Raw genomic sequence first — 17703 nt, forward strand, 5'->3', positions numbered from 1 at the left:
GATTCTTTAAAGCATTTCCACATAAATAAATTGACATTTACGAGGAATGGTGCATGTGTGATGTGCTCATGTTACAAGTATATGAATGTGAATTGGGCACCTCTTTGGTGACAAGGCAGGACCATTCTCTCTCCTCTCCCACATTAGGAAACACCGTAACATAGTAGGGATCTGTTCAAAAACAAATTTCTAGATGATATCCCTCTTATGAAATAAACTTCACTTAGTCTTTTGTGCCATCTGTATCTAGCATGCTCAGAAAATAGAACTTCCAAGAACCCAATAGTCCAAGAGTTAAATTTACTGTATTATGTGTATTAAATAATAATGAAATTAATATTAAATTATATACTTAATAAATAATAAATATGGACTCATGTGGTCAGAAAATACCTTAAAACTATAAATTTATTTTCCTAAAGAATCTCTTCTATGGAATTTCTGTTCCATAAAGTCTTTCTACTTTGAAACTTGGATTAAATTAAATTATGTATTTTTAATACAGAGAAATGGTGTTGGTTTTCCACTTCAGTCTTTTAATTTTCTATTATTTTATAAGGTACATGAAGTATATTATTTATGTTTTTAGATATATTTTAGTGGGTTGACAAGCATGGCCAAACATCATCTCACAGGCTCTTTTTAGAAGAGTAGATATTTGAGATTCTCAGAAGTACTTTCACTGAAATGTTTTTAAAGGCAAAATGCAATGTCAGGAAATTAATTTCAATCATTAAAGTAAGCGTTATATATCTCGGAATAGTAACTACCACCATCACACTTTCCCAGTTTTGAATGGTTTCTGTATCAGATTTAATAATCCTAATTAGAGGTTATCTTCATTGTGGATGCTAAGCTTTTGAGAGATTACATGACTAACTGATAAAAAAACTAGAAACAATATTTTAATATCAATTTACTTTCCTATAGGGCTTGACAATTTATGAAGTACTTTTACTTATATTGTGTTATTTGAGTCTTAAGACAAGTGGGCCTATAAGGCATTATGAATTTTATCCCTGTCTCCACCCTGGCCCCAACTTTTGTTTGGTCACTTTTTTTAAACTAGACTTTAGGGAAACAATAACAGAGGTTAAGTGACTTGCCCAAGGTCACAAATCTGAAACTAGCACCCGAACCTAATAGCTTTTATTCCTGTATTCTTTACTGCCTTCCAGCAAACCTGATTTTCCTGTAGCTGTTGACCTCTTAGCTTTCATGGATGGACAGGTTCAGTGAATATTCTAGAAGACATGCTAAGTATTTTTATATTTACTTTCAGGAAGTTAGCACAGTTTGGTACTTCCTAACCTTCTGTGTTTATAACTCTGTATTAACAGGTGGCAGAACTGAACTGAATCCATGAATCTGAAGGATTGCAGCCATAGAATGTGTTCTGACCTGGGGAATGGGAGTGTGAAATATAGGATGTCTTAGAAACAAAAGGCATATCTCAGTGTCACTGGACAAATTCTGAGATGATGAATTCTTATCCAGGTTTAGAATTTAGAGTTGTTTGAGACAGGAAGTGCCCCTGTTGGCCACCTGCCTACACATGTAGCTGTGTTTTCTGATTTGCTCTTAAAATTCCCACATTTAGGAATCCCCATCATTGGCACTAGAATGGGGGCCCTTGTCTGGATTTTGACTATCTAAGAAGAATTTGCCTGCACTTGTGACTCAGTAAAGCAGTAGAATCCAAAGTTGGCTTAGTTGAGGATTCTCATAACTGTCTATTTCTGTTTCACCATCAATTCTGGTGTAAGCAAACCATCACTGTGTAATCTGATTTTTTGATTCCTTACCACCTATCACTGTTTACTAGTCTTTTGAAATAGTATTTTAGGCCTGAAAATTAATCCTAAGAAAATAGTTCAAATGTTGGAAAAGTTTTGGACACAAAAGTGTTGATTCCTCTATTATTATAGTGAAAATTGGTGGAAAAACTCTATATACCCAACATTTAAAAAAATAAGTAAATATATAGGCTTGTCCTGAAGTTTGGAATATTATATAGCCAATAAAAATTATCCTGTATGGAGACTTTTAATGATACGAGTTGCATTAATTATTAATACTATTAATGATAAAATGTTAATACCATTAAGTGAACACAGCAATTAAGAATAGCAAACATACACATATGGCTCTTATTATTAGGTTCTCGTTTAAGCATTTAACACATCATTAAGTCACTTTGAGGTACGTAGTCATAGTATTTATATGATAAGTACTTAAAGTAATTTTATTTTCAGATGAGGAAAGTGAAGTCCACTGAGTAGATCACATACCTAATAAGTGAAGGAGCAGGGATTTGAACCCCTGAACTCAGCCACTACTGCTGTTTAGCCTAATATAATGTACAGAACAAATGATGTCATTTATGATGCAAAATGTGTTTGTGTATGTATGAAAAATTTGGAAGGGCATATAACCCAATTTTCAGCATTGGTGACCTGTGTGGTGGGAATTTGGGTGGCTTATTCCTGTTGTAGTCTTTTCTGTATCTTATAAAGAGCATATGATACTTTTGTTATTAGAACGTAACGCAGTTTTAAATAAATAAATGGGAGCCTTCTTTTCACGTTCTAGAATTTCCATGTCGTCGAATGAAATTCCATCCCTGCACTGTCATTCCTGTGTCTTCCGGTTTCCGTGCAGTTAAACCACAGTGACCAGGCTTCCTCTACCACTGATTTGGAATCGCTTCAACTAGAGAGTGGTTCTGGACACACACCAGATTTGCCTGGATGTTTTCTGCTTTCCAATCACAAGCCAAAAAACAAGAGGCACACAGGAATGTATGATCCGAATTCTGGACCCCTCAGTTCCCGTGTCATAACTTTTTAGTTGGTTTGGCTAAATGCTTGGGCCTTTTAGCCATGGAATAAATACTAGTAAAGACTTTATGGAATAAGTAATGGGAAGCATTTTCAAATGGTGCACTGGTTCCCCTGAGCTGTAGACAGATGGGTTGTTTATATGCTGCTTCAAATACAGCCTTTTCTTTTTTCTTTCTTTCTTTTTTTTTTTTTTGGTCTTTTGCTTGTGAAAAGTAGAACCACAGTTCTTTTGTTTTTTTCCCCACCTCTCTGCTAAACCTCCTGCCGTATTTAAACGTTTGTCTCTGTAAACTGTAATTTGCATTAATAAAGTGGTACCCAAAATGCTAAGGGAACCTGTTATAAGACATTTGAAGAGTCCCTTTCTTCTAGGAATACATATGGAAATATTTGCTGATAAAATATGATTGAGGATTTGCTTTAGCATAATTGGAGGAGTGTGAGGATATAGATGAGAGAAGATTGGTCGTGACGCTGAATGATAGAAACATAGGACTTCGTTAGATGTTTTCTTTCTATTTTTGTTTATGTTGAAAACTTGTCATAAAAAATGAAACAATCACTTCACTCACTAAGTGATTCAACTGCATCATGAGATGCAACAAATTTAGTTTGAAAGGGTAATTTTCAGGGAAGTTACATATAACTTAAGTATATAAAATGCCAAAACAGGCAATTGAAACGTGAAAAATTCCAACACTTAATGCCAACGAATAATTTGATTGTTCCAACTTAACTAATTTGATGATAATAATATTATGAATGGATTTTGATATGTTTAATTATGGCTATTGGGCCGTAAGCCTTTTATAAACCTTACTGTCTTACCCTTGAAAAAGTAAAAGTATCTGAAATGTTCACTCTGATTACAGACTCTCAGCCTTCCAAGGCCAACCTACATGTTCCCTTCATACTAGTAGCACTTTTCTTCCATCATCATCCTCATTTAGAACTTGGCAGTGGCTTCTAGTTGACCTGTGAATAAAATCCAGATGTTTTAGTCTGGCCCAGAGCTACACCTGCATATTGATTTCTTCTACTGTAAACCATTTCCTAGGAATGGAACTACATAGTCCAAAGAGAATGAACTACGTAAAAACTCTTGATACTGATTTTCAAGTAGTCTTTCAAAATGACTGTGCCACTTTGCATCCCAGCAAGTATATAACAGTACCCATTTCACTATACACAAATAAACAGTGGGCATTATTATTTTTCAAAATCTCTCCTGAAATGATAGGGGGAAAAAAGTTATCTCCTTCTGTTAAATTATCATGCGGATGGTAATTTTTCCAAAATTTCATTGACATTCCTTTTCTTTCCATTTAAAATAGATTTGCTCATATCTTCCCCTATCTTATTATTATGAATATTCTCTAGTAATATTTTGGCAGCAGGATGGAGGCTCATTCTTTGTTCTCAGATGTAAGCTTCCTGAGGGAGTCCTGTTATCTTACCCAGTTTTGCATTCTCAATAGCTGGTCTAGTGCCTAGTGCAGCATAGACACTTGAGATAATTGTCAACATGTTTTTGATATCTTTCTTTAAAAAATGGAAATGAGTAGATTGGTGTCCATGTTGAGTGGTAAGTTTTATAACACTATTGCTAGGAAATCTATTTTTTTCCTGCAGTATAAATCATCACTGCTTTCCAGAAGTCACACCCAGAGAGGTCTGAGAGGGTAGTGACTGTAACACAGGAATAATTGTCCTTCTGATTTTTAAGCATTGCTCCCCATACCAGGAACGTTAAGTAGGAAAAGGAAGGATTTTGTGCTGGAAAATCGAAAGTTGCTCATATTGCATCTGGCACCCACCCGCAGCTTCTCTTGCACTCATGCTGTCATCTAGATTGAAGACTTAGTATGATTAAGACATCTTGAAAAGACTTTTTAGCTTGTTGCTCTGGATTATTTTAGTTGTATCTTTTTCTGTTTTTTTTCTATTGCTACTAGAAATTAGGAGTTAAATCACAAGCCTTTTTGTTGTATCCTACTAGCCCACCTTTTATAGTATCCTGCTTCTCTTCTTTCCTCCATTGATTTTTTGATCCTATAAAATCACTTAAAAATTTTTTTAATTGAAGCATAATTAATTATACATATTTGTGGCATACAAAGTTGACTGTCAGCAGTTGTGTACAGTATGTGATGGTCAAATCAGGATAGTTAGCTTATTCATCATAACAATACAGCCAGACAAAGGACATTTTCTCATAAATCCTGTTCCTTAGCTGGTTCTCATCCAATTTCCTTTATTTTGTATTTCTAGCTATTATTGAACATTCAGCCTCAAAACTGTGATCTTTCTGTGGCATGCTTGGCCTCTGGTAGCACGAAGAAGCCTGTGTTTGCATCATTCTGGGGACATTAAACCAAACTCTGAATGAAATGTTATAGCAGTTGGCTCTCACCAGCTCACCACCAGTTATAGTGCTAAGCAGAGTTTTGTGTTTTCTTCCCACATGTCTACCAAGAATTTTTTCAGAAGAACAAAATAGAGCAAAATAAGAATGATCCAACTCGAACACCTGAGATTCCAGTCCCATGTTTTCTTAGCTTCTTTCCTGTCTCTGTAGGCTGAGGTATGCCTAGAAAGGAAGAATACATAATTGCTCTCCAGTTTGTTCCATCTCCTTGGTTCCCATGAAGAAATTTCAAACCTTCTCCTGCAGATCCCCTTCTTTTCATTCTGATGTCATTTTATGACAGATGGTAAACAAAAGCAGCAAGCCCAGGCCAGGTGGCAGAGTATCTGTGTCTGCATTTTGATGACACCTGTCACTGGGGACTCTAGGCAGGCAAAGACAACATCCAGGGACTAGGCAGAGGAAGTGGGCAGCCTGGAAACCCCAGGCTGAGGAATTATATTGTGGTCTCGGCAGCTTATAGAGTTTTCTTGTTATTTTGCAGGTAGACCCAAATTTTTAAGCAAACTGCATTTTACAAAGAGTTGCTTATAATCTGAATCCTATTCTCTCTCACTTGCTGTTCTCATCATCAGGTGCAGAATCCTGTTGCAATAAAATCATAAATTGAAATAAAAGCACAGTAGGCACTCTGCCATCCCTTTGATTACCCAATGTTGTTAGCTCCAGTTCTAGTGTATCAGATCTATCCCTGTTACTTTATTGATTCTCCAACATACCTGCTCAGAACTTTGCTTCGGCGAAGAGAGGAAGTTGGAATATTTTTTTCTCAGGTGTACCTGCATCAAGTCTGCATGTCATTTTCACGTCAGTTTGACAAGCCAACCCAAAATGACCCACTTTCCCCAACTTTCTGACAAGCTAACATTTTGGAAAGGAGTACAAAAACAGAAGAGCCGATCATTTTGACCTCTTGACATTACAGATTTTTCTGACACAAGGCAGAAGAAGGAAGAATATGATTAAATCTTCTCCGTAATCTGTTATTTCTTTTAGTCATCCTCACTGTTCCCTATTCATGTTTCTCTTTCTGTCTCTGTCTCTCTCCTTCTCTTTCTATATATGTATATATACAGAGAGAGAGAGAGAGGTACGAACGACTGTATCTATCACCTGTTTATCTATCTGCCCTATCTGCCATTTTTAGCTACTTAAAGTCTCTGAAATATCACCAATAATTCATTCTAAGATTTCCAGATTACAGCAAAGCAGTTCCACGTCTAGCGTGGTGAAACACAGTCCATCTTGGTTGCTCTGCTCTGACCATGTCAGCAGAGAGGAAGCCTTGCCTGATTATGATTATGAAGCTGTGTGGCTTATTTGTCTCCCTCAGGTTATCATTTGTGTAGTGTTCTCTGCTTCAGGACAGGGTCATTGCCATGGCCTAAGCTTTCTGCTATGTGGGAGGCAGCCCTACTGGCTTTACTTCCTGCTAAAACATAAAATACAACACTGGTTTGGAACCTTCCAGGGATTTTTTTTTTAATGGCCAATGGCAGAAGGACATTGTGATGGTGCTGTTTTACACAACTCGTGGACTCAGGCGCAGTGGCCTGGTGAAATTATAGTATAAGCACTGTTCGCCTTCCATCTTGTGCTGCCTTTGTGATTTATGGTTATTGTCTTCTTTTGCTCTGTTTTGTCAGCCAAATACGAGATTTGGATATGAGATCCCAGAGCTTTAGAAAGTCCAGGATATTTCTCTAATAGCTCAAATTAAGTTACAACTTTGCCTGATACTGAGAGGGCTTTCAGTCCTTTGCCGTGTTATCTGGAAATTGTCGTTCTTGGTAATTATCTTGGCCTTCTGTATTTGTCCATTCAATCATTCACTTAGTAAATTATGATGAAGTACCTAAGCTGCACCAGGCACTGTTAGGCTATTTCATAGCAATTTCAGCGGCCAGTGGAGAAATGTAGACTCGTGTCTGTGTACCTGTTACAATAGTGGACTTGAGGTTTACTCTCTGCTTCTTCATTAGGCTTGCTTTTGGTGAGGAACAGAATTCACTTAAACACTTCATTGGCAAAAGGTCTTTCCCTATGTTACTAGTGGGAATGAAGGCTGGCACTGATTGTCTGCAAGGTCATGTGTTATCCTGTGTCAGAAACTTCAAAGCTTTGCAGATTTTTTAACCTAGCAGTATTGCATTATTCTAGGATTATTACATTGTTCTGGGATTCTTGCACTGAAAAGACACCAGAATTCTATTAACTAAGACAGTAACACTTTTTATACCCAGGTGATGGGATAAATTTTCATTTTTATTTATTTTTTTACTGTACCTATCAGTATTTTCTAGTTTCCTGCAATTAGCATGTCTTGGCTATATAATAAAGAAATCAACATTATTTAAACAATATAGTTTGAGGGAGAAATACCTCAGTTAAAGAAGTACGGTCATTTCGGGATTGTGATTAGCTGTATTTTTTATTAACACATCTGGGAACTTCATTGCTGTAGTGTGGTGTCAGGGGATGAAACAGTTGTACACAGATATTTATGGATGGAGCTACACTAAGACAAATAACATGTTTTAGTCATTGTCAGTGGGGAAATTCATTGCATTTCCAGGTCATCTGTATTGCAGCAGTGGCCAAATAGCTATATTAATGTTCTGGTGTGTGATTTGGGTTAATTACTGTTGTAGTTTGATTAAGCTTTGACATGATTTCCCCTCCAGCAAATAAAAGTCGAGAAAATTCAAGATTGGTATTAACTATGTTGCTGCAAATGAATTTCTAATATAGACGACTAAAATCAACAACTATAAAACCACACTGTCAATAGGATAGTGAAGATTTCCTAATATAGACATAGCATAGAAAGCCTCCTTCTGATTTTTACTTACCTTTAGATATATGTTAGTTTACTTGCCTAGAGAGCCATTTAACACTAGATTTCCCCCAAAAGACTGGTGGAGTTCCCTGTGGGTGGACAAGAAACTAGTTTAAGGGAGTATATAGTAGAGCGTCAGTATGGGTAGATTTGACATTTCCAGTTTTGGCAGTTGAGGGTCTATAAGTCACAGATTCTACAACTGCTGGAGATAACATGGAATCCCTGTGCAGCTTGGGAATCAGGATCTAGACTGTTATCCAATAATGTGCTGCCCAACATTCTTATATCAACTTGAATCTCTTTTTCTTCTCAAGTTTATTAATTCATTCACTTAATAAATGTCTAATGAACGTTGTACTATGTGCTTAGGATACAGCAATGAACACGATTGATGCAATCGCAGCTTTAATGTGAGGATTTCTGGTAGAATTATTTTCTGTAGTAACATTCGCAAATCTAGGGATTATTGCTACCTTTCTTATAAATGTCAAGGCTATATCACAATAACTGATCTTTATAGCCATTATCTAAAATAGAATTTCCAAATTTTATCTCTATGGTAACCCTACTGCATCTAATTATATGTATATAATTAAAATACATATCTGTATCATAGGTAAAACCATAAGTCTATAGTAAAACTGAAAGGGAGGTGATAAGGGCAGATTTTCTACTACTTTGTAGTTTTGTCATCATGGAGACAGATGGTGTCTAGAAGGCATCAGGGAATAGTGTCACCAGTTCACGGTGGGTGATTTTTCTTTATGTGACTGCACTCTAGCATCAGAGGTAGCAGGTTTGTGGAACATCTCAGCAGACAACGTCCACTAAGCAGGGCAGCTCTGGAAGTCCTAACTCAGGCAGGGATGGGAAATCAGAGAGGGGAGAACTGTGTCAGGTATCCAGCAACTAACTGTTGTCTGTCCTGAGGCATCAATATGTAATTCTCTTCTAATCCTAGCCCTGACTTGGTTTGGTCACCTGCAACCTCTTAAAGGCCTTTTCATGACTTTAGTAAAACTGTGCTTTCCACTAGGAACAGGAACAGATACCCGTGTGTTTTATGTAGCATGGGTCCCTCCAGTGTAGCAGTTACATCCATTCTCCCTTCTAAGGGATTGTATGATTCCCACAGGAAGAATATTATAATGTATATTAATTCAAGATGCTTATTGAAAAATAAATGGTAACTGTCTTCTTGATTACCTTTGCTGGGAATATCAATGTCAAACGACTCTCAGCATTAAGAACTTAGTTTCCTTTATTGACCCAGTATCTCTCTCACCTGTAAATTAGAGGTGCTCAAGGTGTTCCAGTTAAGACTGAGAACAAGAGAAATGTGAAACAGTTATAGAAATAGAAATTACAGACATATGGTTTGCTATATCTCACTTTGCATAGTTGGCATGGCTGGGATGGATTATGTTTCAATCCAAATTTTGTCAATAGAATCAGATTCTTAGGTGCATCACAGGAACCAACTGTTCTAATGATCTGTAATGAAGCATACTTCTGTAAAATGATTAATCATCTCCCAATTTAAGTTGAGATTGGTGTCCCCAAGTTTTCACAAAAAGGAAGTTTCTGGGCTATTAAAGTTGCATTGATATGCCAACATCATAAAAAATGTGCATGAAATACTGTCACAACAGATAACATGATAAAGATAACTTTTTATAGTACCCCAAATGTTTCTAAGTCCCAGGCAACAATAACCTGCTAACTTGAAGAAATGTTTATTTCTGCTATAAATACCAGTGTATAGATCTCTGGATTAAGATCTCTCTGAAGATTTTTTTCATGTCAGTTGAGTTTTGTATATTATATGTTACATATTGTAGTGAAAGTTTTCTTAACTAATCTTGTAACAAAGAAAATGTGCAAAATACATATTCTGCTGTCTGAATACTGATATCCCTTTTAGAAACTGGCAAACTAACAAGAATAGTGAAAAACAAAACAGTAAAACATTTATTTGTTCATTCATTTATTATGTATTTATTCATCACCTACTTGTGCCAGCCATTTTACTTACCATTTTCTCATTCTCCTGTTACAGAGAGAGAAAAACTTTTAATCAGTCAACACCTTATAGAATTTTTAGCATCTGTCTGATGAACCGATGGAAATGTCTACCTTCTCATTCAAACTCTCTAATGCAAAGTATGCCAGTTAGCCATTTATTGCCTCTCAGTTTCAAATCCATCTTTCTTTGGCCAGCTTTGTGATAGTGGAGCTGCTGAACCCTGTAATCATTTCTCCTTTGGTAGCTGATGCAGTGATAGGCTGTGTCGATAGAGGGTGTTGGGGGAAACTGCAAAAGGAAGTAGGGGATGGGGCTTCCTGTTCTGCTTCTGTGTGCTGCTTAAGGGCCCCTAGGCAGCTGATTAGCAGGAAGGAGGCCCACCCAGGGGTGCTCATCTCAGCAGCTCTCACAACAGCTGCAGCCCACACCCTCCAACAGGTACCCCCAACACATGGTCTTCTCCTTCTGCCCAACTCCAGTCCACCCACATTCTTAGTAATTCCTCTGGAATTGCTTAGCTTGATCCTATGCCTTCTGGTAAGTTTTTCCACAATACAATGAACCACTCTTTTGGATATGCTCTGGCCAGCTCTCACTCCAGCAAGTTTCTTCACTACCTAGTGGACCATTCCTATGGACCATCTCCAGCACGCCCTCTGACAATTTTCTTGCCATAGTTTGCATGTTCCTATGACATTCATGCCCTCTCTAAAGGTCCTCTTCTTTGGAGGGCCCTCCCCCAAGTTCTTAGTTTCTTCCTTGTTCACTCTGTCCATTCTGGAAATAATAGGCGCTTTCTGCATTAGCTATTCCTTTACCCTTTAGAGCCTTCTTTTCCCTCCTTTTTGGTAATTAACCACCTTTTACTGGTTAGCAGTTCTTTATATTAAATTTTTACTGTTCAAATTACTGGTATGGTTTCTGTCTCCTGACAGGACCCTAACTGAAAGAGAAGGTCTAAGAGAAATGAAAAGAATTAATTGGCACTCAACTACCAACTAGTGACGAACACCCTATTTTCTTCAACATGTTCAATAACTGTTATTTTAGTATGGATTACATCAGACGTTCCATAATCAGGTGCTGAATATTCTCACCAGCATGACTGCATTGAGTACAAAATAAGTAAATACCCTTTTATGCCTCCATAATATGAAAGCATTTATCCACTCAGCAGAGATTTATTCAGCAACGTCTGCATGCTTGGCACTGGAGTAGGTGATAAAGAAAGGGAATGATACTCAGGCCCTGCCTTGCAAGCTTGTCAGGGAGACGACCCATGTATGTGAAAAGTTAAACAACAATGCGTTAGAGTTTGCAAGGCAGCATACGGTCCTATTAGCATTTGTATTGCTTCATATTTTTAGGGTAAGTAATGTTGCAGAGCACCAGTATTCTGTTCTGTACAACCCATTCACATTTCTAAGAGCATGGGCGTTCATTTGTCTTTTCAATTGTTTCCCATTTTCTCTGCGTGCGCAATACTTGCTGGTAGGAATCGCAAGGGCTGTAAATTGGTTACGTCCTCTGTAATCAATGAAAATAAATAGTTTATGACATTAGATCTTTGAAATGGTGTCTGAGTATGCACACTCTGGGGCTTTAGGAGGCATCTCTTTGTATAAATTACTGGGAGCCAGCTGGGCAGGATGAAGCAGGAGTGTTTTGTGGAATGTTGTTGGTTGGAAGATTGTAGGGCTCCCTGTGAAGTGATTCTACTTTTGGAACCTTTACACATGCAAGATTCTTGGAGCCAGATTGAGGGAGTCTGGTGTCTCTTCATACATGTACACTATACAAAATGATATTTAAGGTGTTATCATCCCAGAATTATTTTCATGAGTCCCTCGAGTGGAGCTGTATTTCCTTTTCATGGAGAAGTTAAACTGGAGCTCAGAACCATTGCTGAAGGTGGTGCTCAGGAATTCACTAGACCAGCCTTTCCCGACATGTACTTTAAGGAACACTACCCCTGGGAAATGCTGTCTAGTCTGGTATATATTCTTCTTACAGCAGGACAGTGTGGTTTAGCATAATAAGCGCTCTCTGATAAGTCCTGAAGTAAAAGGAACCTATCTTTTTCTAACACAGTATTCCCCAAAATTATTCACCCTGGGTTTTTTTTCCCCCTTAAATATCAGTTATCCCACATAAATATTGTTTTCTCTGCATTAACTGGGGAATCTGACTGTTGTCTTTGCACTTCTGTCCCAAAAGCCCTCACCTACCTCTGCGTGTGTGCGTGTCTCTCTGTGTTTGTGTGTATGTATGTGTTTGTGAACCCATATGGCTTAAAAAAGTTTTTTGGCGGTCCCTGCCATCTTTAAGGATTTGAAAGATTAAATATTTGGTCATGGGGCATGGAAGGGAAACCATGCATATGAGGCTAGGAATTGTGACAAGGTGGGCAATGGCTTAGGTTGTACGAGAGAGATCATGGCCTCGGGTTTGAGCCCTACCACTGTCACTCTCCAGCGATGACTTCCAACAAACCACTCATTCTTGCAGAGCCTTAGTTGCCAGAGCTGTTATATAAGAATGTTTACTTGTTCTTTCCTCCTAGGGTTGTTGTAGGGAAAGTGAAATAATGAACGTCGGTCACTTAGTGAAGTGCATGGCCCCTTCTAAGCTCCCAATAGACACTGCTGTTATTATTTTGAGGAAGAATAGGTTGCTGTGAGCATTTGGTGGTTTCAACCCTCATGTCATAGTCATGTCTTGATGTTGGTGGATGCAGATTTTCCTTATCCTCTTTTAACCACTTCACAGTGTTACACTGAATGGTGATACCATAATTTATTTAACCAGTTAGCTATTAATAGGTTTTTTCAGTAGTTTCAATTTTTTTCGTATGATGAACACCAGAGGGTTACTTTCACATGTTTGTGCCCTTATCCACTTACCCAAGTTTTTTTCTTTATATAAATTCTTAGAAGTAGATTTCCTGGCTCAGCAAGTATGTCCAGTTTTAATTTTGAAAGTCTACTGCACATTATACCACCCTAACCAAGCATGCTAGTACCCATTTGACCATTTCCTCATTAACACGAGGCCTTTACGATTTGGGGGTCACTACTTTAACTCACAAGGTTCTTGCGCTATTACTGAATTTCATTCTTCCTCTTTTCTATCTGTAGTAGCCAAAGTACTTCACACACTTCAACTGTTTATGTTACCTAAAAAATCAGTAAGAAACAGAATAAGGAATATGGACCTCTAAACATACTAAGTTAATTTTAAAAGTTTAATTTTAAAACTGTATTTTTTAAAACCCAAAATAAATATGGTAATTTGTATTCTTGGGCTAGTATTAGTGGACATAGCCTTGCTAAAATGGGATTCAACTGAATGCTTTAGTTGTACAGAGGCACAGTGCAGGCTTACAGATTTTCAGAGCTTCAGGAAAATATAGATTTCAGGTTATCATCACGTTTGTCTCTTCTTTTATCATTCTGCCTCCTGATTATTCTGTACTCTAGTGGCCTGACTACCAACCGGACAGAATTTTTATTTCCCTCAGGTTTTATGGGAGGTAGTGTACAGAGTATCTAAAATTCATAGATAACCTTCCTATTGGTTTATCTTTTCAACGTTAATGCAGATGACTGAAACTCACACACACAAAAATTCCCCTTTCCCTCAGGAGATTAAAAAGAGTGTTTATCTTCTGTTCAGACTCCCAACTAAAATTTTGTTCTGTGGTATATATCAAGAGATTTTCAAGGGGCTGGGATTATAAGCAGGTAGGTTACTGCTCTGTGAGGAGTGATTAATAATGGAGAATAGACCATGAAACTCATGTTTGCTCCCTACTGACAGCTAAACCCAAAGAAGAGAATTAATATGTCACTTACATATCTGTTTGAAGTCAGTATTATTAATTTCTCTTTATTACCTAAGAATTTCAACATAGGTTGTTAACTTACATTAGTTAACTATACCAGGCACAGTACTGGTTGATCCAAGGCATATTACAATAGTGGGAGAGAATGTATTAGGAAGGTTGTTCAAAAAATAAGCTCACTATGAAGCAACTTTTCCAATTACAGTAATAGCCAGTATTTGGGGGTGTTTATTCAATAAATGGATTATTGTATCAATTCTCATGACAGCTATAAGAAGTTATTGTCGATGTTATCTTTATTTCTGAGTTGAAGGAGTTGAGTTTCAAGGAGGTTAAATGACTTGCCAAGAAGTCGGCCATCTAGCAAGGACCCAGAACTCAAGAAGGTCTGCCTAACTTCTACAGTCCTTGCACTTGACCATGATCCTCCACTGACTCCCGTGGTCATGGGATAGATTAAGAATCTATCCTAGTACTGGGGCATGCCTTTTGGCACCACTTGAATAAACTTCTAATTCAACATCACTGCTGTGCTGCCTTCTTTCTTGAAGCATTACACCCCTCTATGATGTGCTTTATTGGCTGAAAACCTTCTTTTCATAAACTGCATCAAGTTGGTGATGGTTTATTAAACAGAAAGAGAAATAATTTTCCACTAACACAGCAAATCATTGGATAAACAAATCAGTGTTTTCATATGATGGAATTCTCTACAGCAATAAAAATGAACTACTGCTTCGTGGAAGAACGTGATGAATCTTGCAGATACAGTGATGAGTGAAAGCAGATGAAAGCAGAGACTGGTGTATGATTCCATCCATATGGAGTATGAGGGCATCGACTAGAAGGTCATAAGGGAGTCTTCCAGGGGACTGGAAATGTTTATCTTCATCTGAGGTTGCATGGGGGTATACATAGGCAAAAATTCATTTAACTATCCTCTTAAGATTTGTGCACTTCACTGGTTTATGTTATACCTCAATTAAAAGTTAAGATCAAAAGCAAATCACAGCACACATTTCATCTGGGGCCTTCGTGTCTAATGGGAGGACCATTTTAAATTCAGTACCTCTGCATCTCAGATCTGATGCTTAATAAAACCTCTTATTGTCATCCAGTGTAAAGGTGGGTCAGTTTCCTGACAGAATCTAATACACAGGGAATGATTGTAAAATAATGTCGAAGGTTCAGAGGAACCAGTGTATATACCACTGTGTCCACAAACTGAAGTACACACACTATGCTCATCAGAAACTGTCCAGGGCTCTGTGTGTCATTATCTTCTATGACACTTAGTATGGGAGCATACGCCCTGAGACTTTTGCTTTAATAAAGAACCTGGTCACCCAGTTATTATTCAAAAGGACCATCGTTAGTCATTTACAAAGGCTTAAATTATGTTTGAGAAGGCAGTGAAGCATGTAATACATTTTACAAAGGTTTCATTTGAAATTATAAGAATAAAGTTTGAGAACTTAAAGGGGGCTTCTCCAAATTAGCCGACAAACTGCTTGAACTTGGCTTATTCTCTCTGCTGTTTTACCACCAGAATTGTTGCACTGTGCCTCATAGAACAGTGTTGAACTTTGCAAATTTAACAGCCTAAAACAACTCTCACATTTCCCAGTGTACCCTTAGTCTTTTTTAATTACTTGTGTAATGACAGGAAGATCTGAATAATACAACACCCGTAAAAAGCTGCTTCTAGATTTTTGGAGGATATTTTCATATGTTTACAGATAGACATGGTTCATTTACCATGCTGTAAAACTTGGGCTGCTGCTTCATCATCACTGGGAATCTTCCTGCTTGGTAGTTGAAACTTTTGTAACAACTGTCAATCTGTCAGTCATTTCTCAAAGGATTTTTGAAGGCTTCCTGTGGGAGAGGCACAGGGCTTCCTGGTATAGTGCACTTCACACAAAACAAAACTCACAGTCTGGTTAACATAGTACTGATATGTATCTACTGATGCTCATATCACTATTAGGTAACTCACAGGCTTTAACTATGGGCAGAAAAATTTTGTTTTCTGTATTTCTTTTTGTTTTTGTTCATCTAAGATATATTTGCAGTACAGTGCCTCCTAGAACAATTGTTGGCCCTTACTAAGTGCTTAGTCAGTATTTGTTGAATTTTGAGTTAGCAAGTGAACTAATGAATGGGTAGATGGATGGTTGAATGGATGCAGTTTACTACTGATAATTTTAACAACATTTAATATTCAGTATTTATTGAGTTCTTCGTATGTGCCTGGCACTGTGCTAAGTATTTCATGTGGATTCTCATTTGACTCTCAACAACCCTATGAGGGAAGTACTGTCTGTACCTCCATTTTACACATTGATGAATCCTTAACTTAGGGAAGTTAAGTAATTTATTTGTGTAAACCTGGGATTGGCAAACTTTTTCTATAAAGGGCCAGATAGTAAATATTTTTGGCTTTGCACACCATGAGGTCTCCGTCCCAAGTGCTCAAGGCTGTTGTTGTAGCACAAAACCATCTGCAGACATTATGTAAATGAGTGAACATGGCTGTGTTTCAATAAAACTTTATTTACAAAAAGTCAGTGGGCAGTATTTGCCCCAGTGGCCATAATTTGCTGACCCCTGTCACACCTCGTCAGTGATGTTACTTGGTGACTTGAAACAGGGCAATGTGACGTGGAAGACCATGTGTTTAACCAATTAGGAGCAAATTCTGATCCAGAAAAAGAAAAAAGAAAATAGGATGGAAATTTGCTTTAATAGTCTTTGTTAATAATTGTTACTATTATTATTTATACATTTTTATCCTTTTTGCTTTTGCCTTTCCCTCCAAAGTTCATACCCCTTTTCAGTCATGGGTTGAAAGAAAATAAAACCAAGACACGATGTGGTGTAATAATCCCCTGGTCTGTGCACTGTGGAGAGTAATGCTGTTGTCACACGTGTCCTTTCTTTTACCCCTGCAGGACCACCTGGGAGGTGTGCATCATTGTCCACTTTCCCAGAGCGGTTCACTTACCTCAGGTCACACAGCCAATAAACAGCCAGGACTTGAATCAAATTCTCTGGACATAAATCTCAGAATTCTTTGAACTCTCTAGATACCCTGGCTAAAGTTTTCTTTTAACTTCTTTCTCCTTATTCCATTCCCCTTCTCACCTCTTTAATAGTTACCTGTCATTCTTTCCAGGAAACAAACATTCGTTAGCGCCAGCTTTATGGAGCTGGGAATATAAAATCAAACTAATAAAGTATAATCCCTGCCCTTGGGAAGCTTTCGGTCTAGTCAGGGAAGTAGATACTTAAACAGACAATTACAAAGAAGTGTAGTAAGTTCTATGAGAGAGGATGTGTTATAGGTGTTATCGTGGGGACACCTAGAAGGCATGAGGACCTGTGACCTGCTGAAACTCTGGGGACTCTCCAGCCTGGATTTCCTCAGATGCACAACTAGCTGGGTTGCACCCTGAGCTTCAGGAATTGACATGCTGCGCCTGGTGCTAGGAAGGAACTAAACAAAGTACAGTCGTGGGGATTGGTTCCAGGTCCCCCTCCCCTCCGTGGACACTAGATTCCACAGATGCTCAAGTCTCTCATATAAAATGGCGTAGTATTTGCATATAACCTATGCACATCCTCCCGTATACTTTAAATCATCTCTGAGTTACTTATGTATGATACTTAATACAAAGTAAATGCTATGTAAATCATTGTTATGTTGTATTGTTTTTA

General features: G+C 37.8%; 1 protein-coding gene across 1 annotated transcript in view; it reads left to right on the forward strand.

The window, feature by feature from the left end:
* Nucleotides 1-17703, forward strand: part of LOC134390120 (receptor-type tyrosine-protein phosphatase gamma-like) — a 228059-nt gene that overhangs the window by 105219 nt on the left and 105137 nt on the right. The gene's annotated exons all lie outside the window — the stretch shown is intronic.

Source organism: Cynocephalus volans, chromosome 11 (assembly GCF_027409185.1).
Source record: "Cynocephalus volans isolate mCynVol1 chromosome 11, mCynVol1.pri, whole genome shotgun sequence".
Taxonomy (NCBI): domain Eukaryota; kingdom Metazoa; phylum Chordata; class Mammalia; order Dermoptera; family Cynocephalidae; genus Cynocephalus; species Cynocephalus volans.